Source organism: Arachis ipaensis, chromosome B3, assembly GCF_059453495.1.
Source record: "Arachis ipaensis isolate K30076 ecotype BB chromosome B3, ASM5945349v1, whole genome shotgun sequence".
Lineage (NCBI taxonomy): Eukaryota > Viridiplantae > Streptophyta > Magnoliopsida > Fabales > Fabaceae > Arachis > Arachis ipaensis.
In genome coordinates, this window is record NC_142438.1 from 121030787 (window position 1) to 121046270 (window position 15484).

The window sequence follows — 15484 nt, forward strand, 5'->3', positions numbered from 1 at the left end:
GGGGAAAGGTTTCGGCCATATGGGTGGGTTTGGGTGGGAAATTGGTTTTGAATTTTTGAAGGTAGGTGGAGTTTATGAGGTAGATTTATGGGGAAGAGTGGATGGATGTGAGTGGTGAAGAGGTGATGGGGAAGAGAGTTTGAGGTGATTGGTGAAGGGTTTTTAGGGAAGAGTGTTTATGGGGTTGTGTGAAAGAGAGTGGTGAGAAGAAGTGAGTGGAGGTAGGTGGGGATCCTGTGGGGTCCACAGATCCTGAGGTGTTCAAGGATTTACATCCCTGCACCCATTAGGCATGTAAAAATGCCTTTGCACACAACTCTGGGCGTTCAGCGCCAGGTTGGTGGCCATTTTGGGTGTTCAACGCCCATTTGTGTGCCATTTCTGGCGTTGAACGCCAAAACCATGCCTGTTCTGGCGTTCAGTGCCCAGAAGCTGCCCTTTTTGGGCGTTCAGCGCCAGCACCATGCTCTGTTCTGGCGCTGAACGCCAGACAGATGCTCCTCCAGGGTGTGATTTTTCTTCTGCTGTTTTTGATTCCGTTTTCAATTTTTATATTTATTTTGTGACTCCACATGATCATGAACCTACAAAGACATATAACTAAGGAAAATATAGTTAGATAAATAAAAATTGGGTTGCCTCCCAACAAGCGCTTCTTTAATATGAATAGCTTGACAGTGGGCTCTCATGGAGCCTCACAGATGTGCAGAGCTTTGTTGAGACTCTCCAACACCAAACTTAGAGTTTGGATATGGGAGTTCAACACCAAACTTAGAGTTTGGTTGTGGCCTCCCAACACCAAACTTAGAGTTTGACTGTGGGGGCTTGGGTTGACTCTGCTTTGAGAGAAGCTTTTCATGCTTCTTCTCCATGGTTGCAGAGGGAGATCCTTGAGTTTCAAACACAAGGGAGTCCTCATTCCATTGAAGGACTATTTCACCTCTGTCAACATCAATCACAGCTCTTGCTGTGGCCAGGAAAGGTCTTCCTAGGATGATGGATTCATTCTCTTCCTTTCCAGTATCCAGGACTATGAAATCAACAGGGACGTAAAGGCCTTCAACCTTTACTAACACATCCTCTACTTGTCCATAAGCCTGTTTTCTTGAATTGTCTGCCATCTCTAATGAGATTTTAGCAGCTTGCACCCCATAGATTCCCAGTTTCTCTATTACAAAGAGGGGCATGAGGTTTATCCCTGAACCAAGGTCACACAGAGCCTTAAAGATCATGGTGCCTATAGTACAAGGTATTATGAACTTTCCAGGATCCTGTCTCTTCTGAGGAAATGTCAGTTGATCCAGATCACTTAGTTCATTGATGAACAAGGGAGGTTCAACTTCCCAAGCATCAATGCCAAATAATTTGGCATTCAGCTTCATGATTGCACCAAGAAACTTGGCAGTTTGCTCTTCAGTAACATCCTCATTCTCTTCAGAAGAGGAATACTCATCAGAGCTCATGAAGGGAATAAGGAGGTTCAATGGAATTTCTATGGTCTCTAGATGAGCCTCAGAGTCCTTTGGTTCCTCATAGGGATACTCCTTATTGATCACTGGACGTCCCAGGAGGTCTTCCTCCTTGGGATTCACGTCCTCCTCTCCCTCATTGGGTTCGGCCATTTTGCTTATGTCAATGGCCTTGCACTCTCTTTTTGGATTCTCTTCTGTATTGCTTGGGAGAGTACTGGGAGGGATTTCAGTGATCCTTTTACTCAGCTGGCCCACTTGTGCTTCCAAATTTCTAATGGAAGACCTTGTTTCATTCATGAAACTCACAGTGGCCTTAGATAGATCAGAGACTGGATTTGCTAAATTAGAAGCATTTTGTTCAGAGTTCTCTGTCTGTTGTTGAGTGGATGATGGAAAAGGTTTATTATTGTTAAACCTGTTTCTTCCACTATTATTAAAGCCTTGTTGAGGCTTTTGATCCTTCCATGAGAAATTTGGATGATTTCTCCATGATGAGTTATAGGTGTTTCCATAAGGTTCACCTAAGTAATTCACCTCTGCTATTGCAGGGTTCTCAGGATCATAAGCTTCTTCTTCATAAGAAGCCTCTTGAGTACTGTTGGATGTAGCTTGCATTCCATGCAGACTCTGAGAGATCATATTGACTTGCTGAGTCAATATTTTATTCTGAGCTAATATGGCATTCAGAGTATCAACTTCAAGAACTCCCTTCTTCATAGGCGTCCCATTACTCACAGGATTCCTTTCAGAAGTGTACATGAACTGGTTATTAGCAACCATATCAATGAGTTCTTGAGCTTCTGCAGGCGTTTTCTTTAGGTGAATGGATCCACCTGCAGAAGTGTCCAGTGACATCTTTGATAGCTCAGATAAACCATCATAGAATATATCCAGGATGGTCCATTCTGAAAGCATGTCAGAGGGACACTTTTTGGTCAACTGTTTGTATCTTTCCCAAGCTTCATAGAGGGATTCACCTTCTTTCTGTCTGAAGGTTTGAACATCAGCTCTAAGCTTGCTCAGCTTTTGAGGAGGAAAGTACTTGGCTAAGAAAGCCGTGACCAGCTTATCCCAAGAGTTCAGGCTGTCTTTGGGTTGAGAATCCAACCATAATCTAGCTCTGTCTCTTACAGCAAAAGGGAAAAGCATGAGCCTGTAGACTTCAGGATATACTCCATTAGTCTTAACAGTATCACATATCTGCAAGAATTCAGTTAAGAACTGAAAAGGATCTTCAGATGGAAGTCCATGAAACTTGCAGTTCTGCTGCATCAGAGAAACTAATTGAGGTTTCAGCTCAAAGTTGTTTGCTCCAATGGCAGGAATAGAGATGCTTCTTCCATGTAAATTGGAATTAGGTGCAGTAAAGTCACCAAGCATCTTCCTTACATTATTATTATTTTCGGCTGCCATCTCCTCTTCCTGTTCGAAAATTTCTGAAAGGTTATCTCTGGATTGTTGTATTTTAGCTTCTCTTAATTTTTTCTTCAGAGTCCTTTCAGGTTCTGGATCTGCTTCCACAAGAATGTTCTTATCCTTGCTCCTGCTCATATGACAAAGAAGAAGGCACAGAAAAATAATAATAATAATATGGATCCTTTATACCACAGTATAGGGATCCCTGTGTGAGTAGAAGAAGAGGGGGAGACAAAGAATGTAATATAATGGAAGAAACACAACTGTGAGGATGGCAGAGATGTGAGTTGAGATGTTAGGATATGAATGAATAAATAGAATAAGATGGGGGAGGGAGAATTTTTTGAAAAATATTTTTGAAAAAGAGTTAGTGATTTTCGAAAATGGTTTTTGAAAAATGTTAGTATTTTTTTCGAATTTTTTTTTAAAATTAAAAATAAAAATAAGAATAATTAGTTAAATAAAAAAGAAATTTTTGAAAAAGAGGGGAGATATTTTCAAAAATTAGAGAGAGAGAGTTAGTTAGGTAGTTTTGAAAAAGTTAAGAAACAAACAAAAAGTTAGTTGGTTAGTTGAAACAAATTTTGAAAAGATAAGAAGTTAGGAAGTTAGAAAAGATATTTTGAAAAGATATTTTTGAAAAAGATAAGATAAGAAGATATTTTTAAAAAGATATGATTGAAATTAGTTTTGAAAAAGATTTGATTTTTTAAAATCTCAATTAATGACTTGATTCATAAGAAATCACAAGATATGATTCTAGAACTTAAAGTTTGAATCTTTCTTAACAAGCAAGTAACAAACTTCAAATTTTTGAATCAAAACATTAATTGATTATGTTATTTTCGAAAATTTGGTATAAAAATAAGAAAAAGATTTTTGAAAAATATTTTTGGGATTTTCGAAAATAACTAAGAATTTTGAAAAAGATTTGATTTTTGGAAAAGATTTTGAAAAAGATAAGATTTTCAAATTGAAAATTTGATTTGACTCATGAGAAACAATTTGATTTTAAAAATTTTTGAAAAAGTCAATCCAAATTTTCGAATTTGATGAGAGAAAAAGGGAAAGATATTTTTTTTTGAATTGTTATGATGAGAGAGAAAAACACTAAAGAGATGCAATGCATGAAATTTTTAGATCAAAACATGTGATGCATGCAAGAATGCTATGAATGTCAAGATGAACACCAAGAACACTATGAATGTCAAGATGAACATCATAAACACAATTTTGAAAAATTTTTAATGCAGAGAAAACATGCAAGACACCAAACTTAGAATTCTTTAATGCTTACGCACTAAGAAACGAAAAATGCACATGTAAAACAAGAAAAGACACAAAACATGAAAACATCAAGATCAAACAAGAAGACTTACCAAGAACAACTTGAAGATCATGAAGAACACTATGAATGCATGATATTTTCGAAAAATGCAAGATGCACATGCAATTGACACCAAACTTATGATATGACTCAAGACTCAAACAAGAAACAGAAAATTATTTTTGATTTTTATGATTTTATGATTTTTTTTGGATTTTTTTTTCGAAAATTATTTTGTAAAAGAAAAATAAGAATTCCAAAATTTTTAATATGAATCCCAGGAATCTTGCATTCTTAGTCTAAAGCTTCAGTCCAGGAATTAGACATGGCTCACTAGCCAGCCAAGCTTTCAATGAAAGCTCCGGTCCAAAACACTAGACATGGCGAATGGCCAGCCAAGCTTCAGCATGTAATTCAGACATGACATGCCTGGCATACCCTTCAGTCGTGTAACAGCTGATGGTTGGAAGCCTCAGTCCAAAAGAATTTAGACATGGCTTTACAGCCAGCTAGGCTTCACATGCTTCATGAAACACTAGAATTCATTCTTAAAAATTTTGAATAAAATTTTTTTTTTTGAAAACATTTTTATAAATTTTTTTTTCGAAAACAGGTGAGAAAATTTTGAAATATTTTTGAAAAATTTTTGAAAAGGAAACAAAAAGAAAATTACCTAATCTGAGCAACAAGATGAACCGTCAGTTGTCCAAACTCGAACAATCCCCGGCAACGGCGCCAAAAACTTGGTGTTGTTGTCGGGATTGGGATCTCAGACGATTCTTGGCGCCAAACAGGAACAATTAAGTCCCCGGCAACGGCGCCAAAAACTTGGTGCATGAAATTGTGATGTTCAAGCTCGAACTATTCCTGGCACGTGAGCAACTTGGTACGCGTAATCGTGATTACACATTCATAATTTGTCACAACTTCGATACAATTGACCAGCAAGTGCACTGGGTCGTCCAAGTAATACCTTACGTGAGTAAGGGTCGAATCCCACGGAGATTGTTGGTATGAAGCAAGCTATGGTCACCTTGTAGATCTCAGTCAGGCGGATATAAAGTGATAATGGTGTTTTCGAATATTATATAATAAAATAGGGATAGAGATACTTATGTAATTCATTGGTAGGAATTTCAGATACGCGAATGGAGATGCTTTCGTTCCTTTGAACCTCTGCTTTCCTGCTATCTTCATCCAGTCAGTCTTACTCCTTTCCATGGCTGGCTTTATGTGATACATCACCACTGTCAATGGCTACTTTCGGTCATCTCTCGGAAAAATGATCCAATGCCCTGTCACGGCACGGCTAATCGTCTGGAGGCATCACCCTTGCCAATGGCTTCATCTTATCCTCTCAGTGAATAATATGCTCACGCACCCTGTCACGGCACGGCTATTCATCTGTCGGTTCTCGATCATGCTGGAATAGGATTTACTATCCTTTTGCGTCTATCACTAACGCCCTGCAATCGCGAGTTAGGAGCTCGTCACAGTCATTCAATCATTGAATCCTACTCGGAATATCACAGACAAGGTTTAGACCTTCCGAATTCTCTTGAAAGCCGCCATCATTCTAGCTTACGCCACGAAGATTTCGGTTAGGAGATCTAAGAGATATTCATTCTAGCTTATTTCATGTAGAACAGAAGTGTTTGTCAGGCACGTGTTCATAGGGGAGAATGGTCATGAGTGTCACACATAATCATCACCTTCATCACGTTCTTGGGTGCGAATGGATATCTTAGAAGTGAAATAAGATGAGTTGAATAGAAAACAGTAGTACTTTGCATTAATCTTTGAGGAACAGCAGAGCTCCACACCTTAATCTATGGAGTATAGAAACTCTACCGTTGAAAATACATAAGTGAAAGGTCCAGGCATGGCCAAGATGGCCAGCCCACAAAACGTGATCAAAGGATCATAAGGTAATCCAAAGATGCCTAATACAATAGTAAAAGATCCTATTTATAATAAACTAGCTACTAGGGTTTACATGAGTAAGTAATTGATGTATAAATCCACTTCTTGGGGCACTTGGTGTGTGTTTGGGCTGAGCCTGAGTGTTGCACGTGTAGAGGTCCTTCTTGGAGTTGAACGCCAGCTTTTGTGCCAGTTTGGGCGTTCAACTCTGGTTTTGGCTCCTTTTCTGGCGCTGGACGCCAGATTTGGGTAGAAAGCTGGCGTTGAACGCCAGTTTACATCATCTATTCTTGGCCAAAGTATGGAAAGCCCTGGATGTCTACTTTCCAACGCAATTAGAAGCGCGCCATTTCGAGTTCTGTAGCTCCAGAAAATCCACTTTGAGTGCAGGGAGGTCAGAATCCAACAACATCAGCAGTCCTTCTTCAACCTCTGAATCTGATTTCTGCTCAAGTCCCTCAATTTCAGCCAGAAAATACCTGAAATCACAGAAAAATACACAAACTCATAGTAAAGTCCAGAAATGTGAATTTAACATAAAAACTAATGAAAACATCCCTAAAAGTAACTAGATCCTACTAAAAACATACTAAAAACAATGCCAAAAAGCGTATAAATTATCCGCTCATCAACACGTATCCTACATTGCCAAAGGCTCCTGAATACAAGCCAAAAATGCCATATCTTCAGAGGCTTCAGAAGGCTTCTGGTGCACGAAATTGTGTATGCCAATATTAATGGACTATTTCTCACAGCTTCGCACAACTAACCAGCAAGTGCACTGGGTCGTCCAAGTAATACCTTACGTGAGTAAGGGTCGATCCCACGGAGATTGTTGGTTTGAAGCAATCTATGGTTATCTTGTAAATCTTAGTCAGGAAATCAATTATAATTATCAGTATGAATTGCGGAGAATAAAAGAGCATGGATTAAATACTTGATCTGCAGTAATGGAGAATATATTGGAGTTTTGGAGATGCTTTGTCTTCTGAATCTCTGCTTTCTCCCTGTCTTCTTCTTCACACACGCAAGGTTCCTCCTATGGCAAGTTGTGTGTTGGTGGGTCACCGTTGTCAATGGCTACCATCCGTCCTCTCAGTGAAAAAGGTCCAGTCACCGCACGGCTAATCATCTGTCGGTTCCCACTCATGCTGGAATAGGATCCATTGATCCTTTTGCATCTGTCACTATGCCCAGCCCTTGTGAGTTTGAAGCTCGTCACAGTCATTCAATCCCTGAATCCTACTCGGAATACCACAGACAAGGTTTAGACTTTCCGGATTCTCAGGAATACTGCCAATGGATTCTAGCTTATACCACGAAGATTCTGATTAAGGAATCCAAGAGATATTCATTCAATCAAAAGTAGAACGGAGGTAGTTGTCAGGCACGCGTTCATAGGTTGAGGATGATGATGAGTGTCACGGATCATCACATCCATCATATTGAAGTGAGAATAAACATCTTAGATAGAAATAAGCGTGTTTGAATAGAAAACAGAAATAGTTGCATTAATTCATCGAAACACAGCAGAGCTCCTCACCCCCAACAATGGAGTTCAGAGACTCATGCCATCAAAGAGTACAAAATTCATATCTAAAATGTCATGAGGTGCGAAAATAGACCTCTAAAAGTTGTTTAAATACTAAACTAGTAACCTAGGTTTACAGAAAATGAATAAACTATGATAGATGGTGCAGAAATCCACTTCTGGGGCCCACTTGGTGTGTGGTGGGGGTTGAGACTTAAGCTTCTCACGTGCCTAGGCTGTTTCTGGAGTTAAACGCCAGGTTGTAACCTGTTTCTGGCGTTCAACTCCCATTTGTAACCTGTTTCTGGCGTTTGACGCCAGACTGCAACATGGAACTGGCGTTGAACGCCAGTTTACGTCATTTATCCTTGAGCAAAGTATGGACTATTATATATTTCTGGAAAGCCCTGGATGTCTACTTTCCAACTCAATTGAGAGCGTGCCATTTAAAGTTCTGTATCTCCAGAGAATCCACTTTGAGTGCAAGGAGGTCAGAATCCAACAGCATCAGCAGTCCTTTTTCAGCCTGAATCAGATTTTTGCTCAGCTCCCTCAATTTTAGCCAGAAAATACCTGAAATTACAGAAAATCACACAAACTCATAGTAAAGTCCAGAATTGTTATTTTTATTTAAAAACTAATAGAAATATAATAAAAACTAACTAAATTACACTGAAAACATACTAAAAATAATGCCAAAAAGCATATAAATTATCCGCTCATCACAACACCAAACTTAAATTGTTGCTTGTCCCCAAGCAACTAAAAACAAAGTAGGATAAAAAGAAGAGAATATACAATGAATTCCAAAAACATCTATGAAGATTAGTCTTAATTAGATGAGCGGGGCTATTAGCTTTTTATCTCTTGAATAGTTTTGGCATCTCACTTTATCCATTGAGGTTCAGAATGATTGGCATCTATAGGAACTCATAATTCAGATAGTTTTATTGATTCTCCTAGTTTAGTATGTTGATTCTTGAACACAGCTACTTTATGAGTCTTGGCCGTGGCCCTAAGCACTCTGTTTTCCAGTGTTACCACCAGATACATACATGCCACAGACACATAACTGGGTGAACCTTTTCAGATTGTGACTCACCTTTGCTAAAGTCCCCAATTAGAGGTGTCCAGGGTTCTTAAGCACACTCTGTTTTTGCTTTGGACCTTGACTTTAACCGCTCAGTCTCAAGTTTTCACTTGACACCTTCACGCCACAAGCACGTGGTTAGGGACAGCTTGGTTTAGCCGCTTAGGCCAGGATTTTATTCCTTTAGGCCCTCCTATCCACTGATGCTCAAAGCCTTGGATCCTTTTTATTTACCCTTGCCTTTTAGTTTTAAGGGTTACTGGCTTTTTGCTCTTGCCTTTTGGTTTAAAGAGCTTTTGGCTTTTTCTGCTTGCGTTTTCTTTTTCTAAATTTTTTTTTCGCATATATTTTTTTTTTCTGCAAGCTTTTGTATTCACTGCTTTTTCTTGCTTCAAGAATCATATTTATGATTTTTCAGATTATCAAATAACATGTCTCCTGTTCATCATTCTTTCAAGAGCCAACATATTTAACATTTATAAACAGCAACTTCAAAAGACATATACACTGTTCAAGCATTCATTCAGAAAACAAAAAGTGTTGCCACCACATCAAAATAATTAAACTATTTTAAAATTCGAAAATTCATGTACTTCTTTTTCTTTTTTAGAAAACATTTTTCATTTAATAAAGGTGATGGATTCATAGGACATTCATATCTTTAAGACATAGACACTTAGATACTAGTGATCATATAGTAAAGACACAAATATAAATAAAACATAAAGCATAATAATCGAAAAACAGAAAAATAAGAACAAGGAGATTAAGGAACGGGTCCACCTTAGTGAGGGTGGCGTCTTCCTCTTCATGAAAAACCAATAGTGCTCTTGAGCCTTGAGGCATTAGTGGTTATGGAAAAACAAAAAAAAACAATGCTTTTTCCACACCAAACTTAGAAGGTTTGCTCATCCCCGAGCAAAAGAAGAGAGAAAGTAGTAGAAGAAGAAGAAAATGGAGGAGATGGGGGAAGAAGATGTATTCGGCCAAGTGGAAGAAGAGAGGGTTGTGTTGTGTGAAAATGAAGAAGGAAAGGTAGGGATCCTGTGGTGTCCACAGATCCTGAGGGGATCCTGTGGGGTCCACAGATCTTGAGGGGATCCTGTGGGATCCACAGATCAAGTGGGGTCAAGGACTTAACATCCCTGGTCCAATTAGGCGTGTAAAACGCCCTTGCTGTGCAATCCTGGCGTTTAACGCCAGACTGCTGCCTGTTTCTGGAGTTAAACGCCCAAATGTAGCTTGTTTCTGGCATTTAACGCCAGGTAGATGCTTGTTTCTGGTGTTAAACGCCAGCTTGGTGCCTATTTCTGGCGTTTAAATGCCAGAATACTCCCCCTCCAGGGTGTGCTGTTTTTGTTGCTGTTTTTCATTCTGTTTTTGATTTTTCAGTAGTTTTTGTGACTTCACATGATCATCAACCTTAAGAAGACATAAAATAGCAATAGAAAATAAATAGATATAATTAGATAACATTGGGTTGCCTCCCAACAAGCGCTTCTTTATTGTCTTTAGCTGGACCTTGCTAAGCTTTTAATCTAGCCTCAGCCTTGAGCACTCTTGCTCAACATTGCCTTCAAGATAGTGCTTGATTCTCTGTCCATTAACAATGAACTTCTCATTAGAATCAATGTCTTGAAGCTCCACATAGCCATATGGTGATACACTTGTAATCACATATGGTCCCCTCCACCGGGATTTTAGTTTCCCGGGGAATAGCCTGAGCCTAGAGTTAAACAGCAGAACCTTCTGTCCTGGTTCAAAGACTCTAGATGACAGCTTTCTGTCATGCCACCTTTTTGCTTTCTCTTTGTAAAGCTTGGCATTTTCGAAAGCAATGAGTCTGAATTCCTCTAGCTCATTCAGCTGGAGCAATCTTTTTTCTCCAGCTAATTTGGCATCAAAGTTTAGGAATCTGGTTGCCCAGTAGGCCTTATGCTCCAGTTCCACAGACAGATGACAGGCCTTACCATACACAAGCTGGTATGGAGAGGTCCCTATAGGAGTCTTGAATGCTGTTCTGTAAGCCCACAGAGCATCATCCAAGCTTCTTGCCCAATCCTTTCTACGGGTACTTACAGTCCGTTCCAGGATTCTTTTTAGTTCTCTATTAGAGACTTCAGCTTGCCCATTTATCTGTGGATGGCATGGAGTTGCCACCTTGTGGCTAATTCCATACCGGACCACAGCAGAGTAAAGTTGTTTGTTGCAGAAGTGAGTGCCCCCATCACTAATTAGTGCTCTAGGGACACTAAACCTATTGAAGATATGTTTCTAGAGGAACTTCAGCACGGTCTTAGTATCATTAGTGGGTGTGGCAATGGCCTCTACCCATTTGGATACATAGTCGACTGCCACCAGAATATAAGTATTTGAGTATGATGGTGGGAAAGACCCCATGAAGTCAATACCCCATACATCGAACAACTCAATCTCCAAGATCCCTTGCTGAGGCATGGCGTAACTATGAGGCAGATTACCAGCTCTCTGGCAGCTGTCACAATTACGCACAAACTCTCGGGAGTCTTTATAGAGAGTGGGCCAGTAGAAGCCACATTGGAGGACTTTTGTAGCTGTTCGCTCACCTCCGAAATGTCCTCCATATTGTGATCCATGACAATGCCATAGGATCTTCTGTGCTTCTTCTCTGGGCACACACCTACGGATTATTCCGTCTGCACATCTCTTAAAGAGATATGGTTCATCCCACAAGTAGTACTTTGCATCAGTGATTAATTTTTTCTTTTGTTGCCTGCTGTACTCTTTGGGTATGAACCTTGCATCTTTATAGTTTGCAATGTCTGCAAACCATGGTGTTTCCTGAATGGCAAACAAATGCTCTTCCGGAAAGGTTTCAGAGATCTCAATAGAGGGAAAGGATGCCCCTTCTACTGGTTCTATCCGGGACAGATGATCAGCCACTTGGTTCTCTGTCCCTTTTCTGTCTTTTATTTCTACATCAAACTCTTGCAGAAGCAACACCCATCTTATGAGCCTGGGCTTTGAATCCTGCTTTATGAGTAGATATTTAAGAGCAGCATGGTCAGTGTACACAATCACTTTTGATCCTACTAAGTATGATCTAAACTTGTCAATGGCATAAACCACTGCAAGCAATTCTTTTTTTGTGGTTGTATAATTTTTCTGGGCATCATTTAAAACACGGCTAGCATAATAAATGACATGCAGAAGCTTGTTATGCCTCTGTCCCAGTACTGCACCAATGGCATGGTCACTGGCATCACACATTAGTTCAAATGGTAATGTCCAGTCTGGTGCAGAAATAACTGGTGCTGTGACCAGCTTAGCTTTCAGAGTTTCAAACGCCTGCAGACACTCTGTGTCAAACACAAATGGCGTGTCAGCAGCTAGCAGATTGCTCAGAGGTTTTGTAACTTTTGAAAAATCCTTTATAAACCTCCTATAGAATCCTGCATGCCCCAGAAAGCTTCTAATTGCCTTGACATTGGCAGGTGGTGGTAATTTTTCAATTACTTCCACTTTAGCTTGATCCACCTCTATTCCCTTGTTCGAAATCTTGTGCCCAAGGACAATCCCTTCAGTCACCATAAAGTGACATTTTTCCCAGTTTAAAACCAGGTTAGTCTCTTGGCATCTTTTCAGAACCAGTGTCAGATGATCAAGACAGGAGCTGAATGAGTCTCCATATACTGAGAAGTCATCCATGAAGACTTCCAGAAATTTTTCCACCATATCAGAGAAAATAGAGAGCCTGTATCTCTGAAAGGTGGCAGGCGCATTACACAGCCCAAATGGCATCCTTCTGCAAGCAAACACTCCAGATGGACATGTGAATGTTGTTTTCTCTTGATCCTGGGGATCTACTGCAATTTGGTTGTAGCCTGAATAGCCATCCAAAAAGCAGTAATAATCATGACCTCCTAGTCTTTCTAGCATCTGGTCTATGAATGGTAAAGGAAAATGATCCTTTCTGGTGGCTGTATTGAGCCTTCTGTAGTTAATACACATGCGCCACCCTGTAACTGTTCTTGTAGGAACCAGTTCATTTTTTTCATTATGAACCACTGTTATGCCTCCCTTTTTGGGGACAACTTGGACAGGGCTCACCCAGGGGCTATCAGAAATAGGATAAATAATCCCAGCCTCCAGTAACTTGGTGACCTCTTTCTGCACCACTTCCTTCATGGCTGGATTTAACCGCCTCTGTGGTTGAACCACTGGCTTAGCATCATCCTCCAATAGGATCTTGTGCATACATCTAGCTAGGCTTATGCCCTTAAGGTCACTTATGGACCACCCAAGGACTGTCTTGTGTGTCTTTAGCACTTGAAGTAGTGTTTCCTCTTCCAGTGGATTTAAAGCAAAGCTTATGATCACCGGAAAAGTGTCACCTTCTCCCAGAAATGCATATTTCAGGGATGGTGGTAATGGCTTGAGCTCGGGTTTAGGAGGTTTCTCCTCTTCTTGAGGAAGTTTCAGAGGTTCTTTCGATTCCTCTGAATCCTCCAAATAAGGCTGAACATCTTTAAAGATATCTTCCAGCTCTGATTCGAGACTCGTAGCCATGTTGATCTCCTCTACTAAAGAGTCAATGAGATCAACTTTCATGCAGTCTTTTGGTGTGTCTGGATGCTGCATAGCCTTGACAGTATTCAACTTAAACTCATCCTCATTGACTCTCAAGGTTACTTCCCCCTTTTGGACATCAATGAGAGTTCGTCCAGTTGCTAGGAAAGGTCTTCCTAGAATGAGAGTAGCACTCTTGTGCTCTTCCATTTCCAGCACCACAAAGTCAGTGGGAAAGGCGAATGGCCCAACCTTGACGATCATGTCTTCAATCACGCCTGATGGGTATTTAATGGAGCCATCACCAAGTTGAAGACATATTCGGGTTGGTTTGACTTCTTCAGTTAAACCAAGCTTTCTGATAGTGGATGTAGGTATTAGATTGATGCCTGCCCCAAGATCACATAAAGTTGTCTTGGTGCAATTACCCTCTAATGTGCACGGTATCAGAAAGCTCCCGGGATCCTTAAGCTTTTCTAGGAAGCTTTTCAGAATGACTGCACTACATTCTTCAGTGAGGAGAACTTTTTCAGTTTCTCTCCAATCCTTCTTATGACTCAAGATCTCTTTCATGAACTTGGCATAAGAGGGTATTTGCTCAAGTGCCTCTGCAAATGGAATCTTTATTTCAAGAGTCCTGAGATAGTCTGCAAAGCGAGTAAATTGCTTATCCTGCTCTTCTTGGCAGAGTTTTTGAGGATAAGGCATCTTGGCTTTGTATTCCTTAACCTTAGTTCCTGCAGGTTTATTTCCTACAGAGGTGGTTGGAGAAGCCTTTTTAGAGGGGTTGTTATCAGCACTTGTGTGTGTCTGATCCCTCACTGGCATTTGAATGCCAGAGTTAGAAGCTGGAGTGGCGTTGGACGTCAACTCCTTACTTGTTCTTGACATTTGAATGCCAGAACTGAGCTTCCATTGGGCGTTTGACGCCAAATCCCTGCCTGTTTCTGGCGTTTAGACGCCAGAGTTATTCCTCTCTGGGCTCTTACTGTCCTCAGAGGGATTTTGAATAGCAGTTTGTTCATTTCTTGGCTTTCTGCTGCCTTGAAGTGAGGTATTTAATATTTTTCCACTTCTTAATTGAACTGCTTGGTACTCTTCTGTTATTTGTTTTGATAACTGTTGTTCTGTTTTTTTCAACTGTACCTCCATATTTATATTAGCCATTCTTGTGTCTTGTAGTATCTCCTTGAATTCGGCTAGCTGTTTTGTTAGAAAGTCTAATTGCTTATTGAATTCAGTAACTTGTTCTGCAGAACTGAGTTCAGCAGTTACTGTTTTAGCCTCTTCTTTCATGGAAGATTCACTATTTAAGTACAGATGCTGATTTCTGGCAACTGTATCAATGAGCTCTTGAGCTTCTTCAATTTTCTTTCTCATGTGTATAGATCCACCAACTGAGTGGTCTAGAGAAATCTGAGCTTTCTCTGTAAGCCCATAATAGAAGATGTCTAGCTGTACCCATTCTGAAAACATTTCAGAGGGGCATTTTCTTAGCATCTCTTTGTATCTCTCCCAGGAATCATAAAGAGATTCATTATCTCCTTGTTTAAAGCCTTGGATGTCCAGCCTTAGCTGTGTCATCCGTTTTGGAAGCATTGATTCAGAAATTTTTCTGACAGCTGTTTCCATGTCCTTATGCTAGCCTTAGGTTGGTTATTTAACCACCTCTTAGCTTGGTCTTTTACAGCAAATGGAAACAGTAATAATCTGTAGACATCCTGATCTACTTTCTTATCATGTACTGTGTCAGCAATATGTAAAAACTGTGCCAGAAACTCTGTAGGTTCTTCCTGTGGAAGACCGGAATACTGGCAACTTTGCTGCACCATGATAATGAGCTGAGGATTTAACTCAAAGCTACTGACTCCAATGGAGGGTATACAGATACTACTCCCATATGAAGCAGTAGTGGGGTTAGCATATGACCCCAGAGTCCTTCTGAACTGTTCATTTCCACTTAGGTCCATGATGGAGAAAGGGAGATGATGCGGATTGCAAATAAATTTTTTTTTTTTGAGAACCGAAATTAAAATAAAATAAAATAAAATAAAATAAATGAAAAATTGACTATAAATTCGAAAATTTTAAGAAAAATAAATAAAAGAAAATTGAAAACTAAATTAATTAATTAAAAAGATTAGAAAAAGATGTGGGTGAGGATTTTCAAAAAAATG

The 15484-nt window shown here is 39.8% G+C and overlaps 1 non-coding gene across 1 annotated transcript; it reads left to right on the forward strand.

The window, feature by feature from the left end:
* The first annotated feature begins 2381 nt into the window (after window positions 1–2381).
* On the forward strand, window positions 2382–2489 carry LOC148572272 (small nucleolar RNA R71). Its single transcript, XR_015908555.1, has one exon. It is a non-coding gene; the product is annotated as a small nucleolar RNA R71 (small nucleolar RNA).
* The last annotated feature ends 12995 nt before the right edge of the window (window positions 2490–15484 follow it).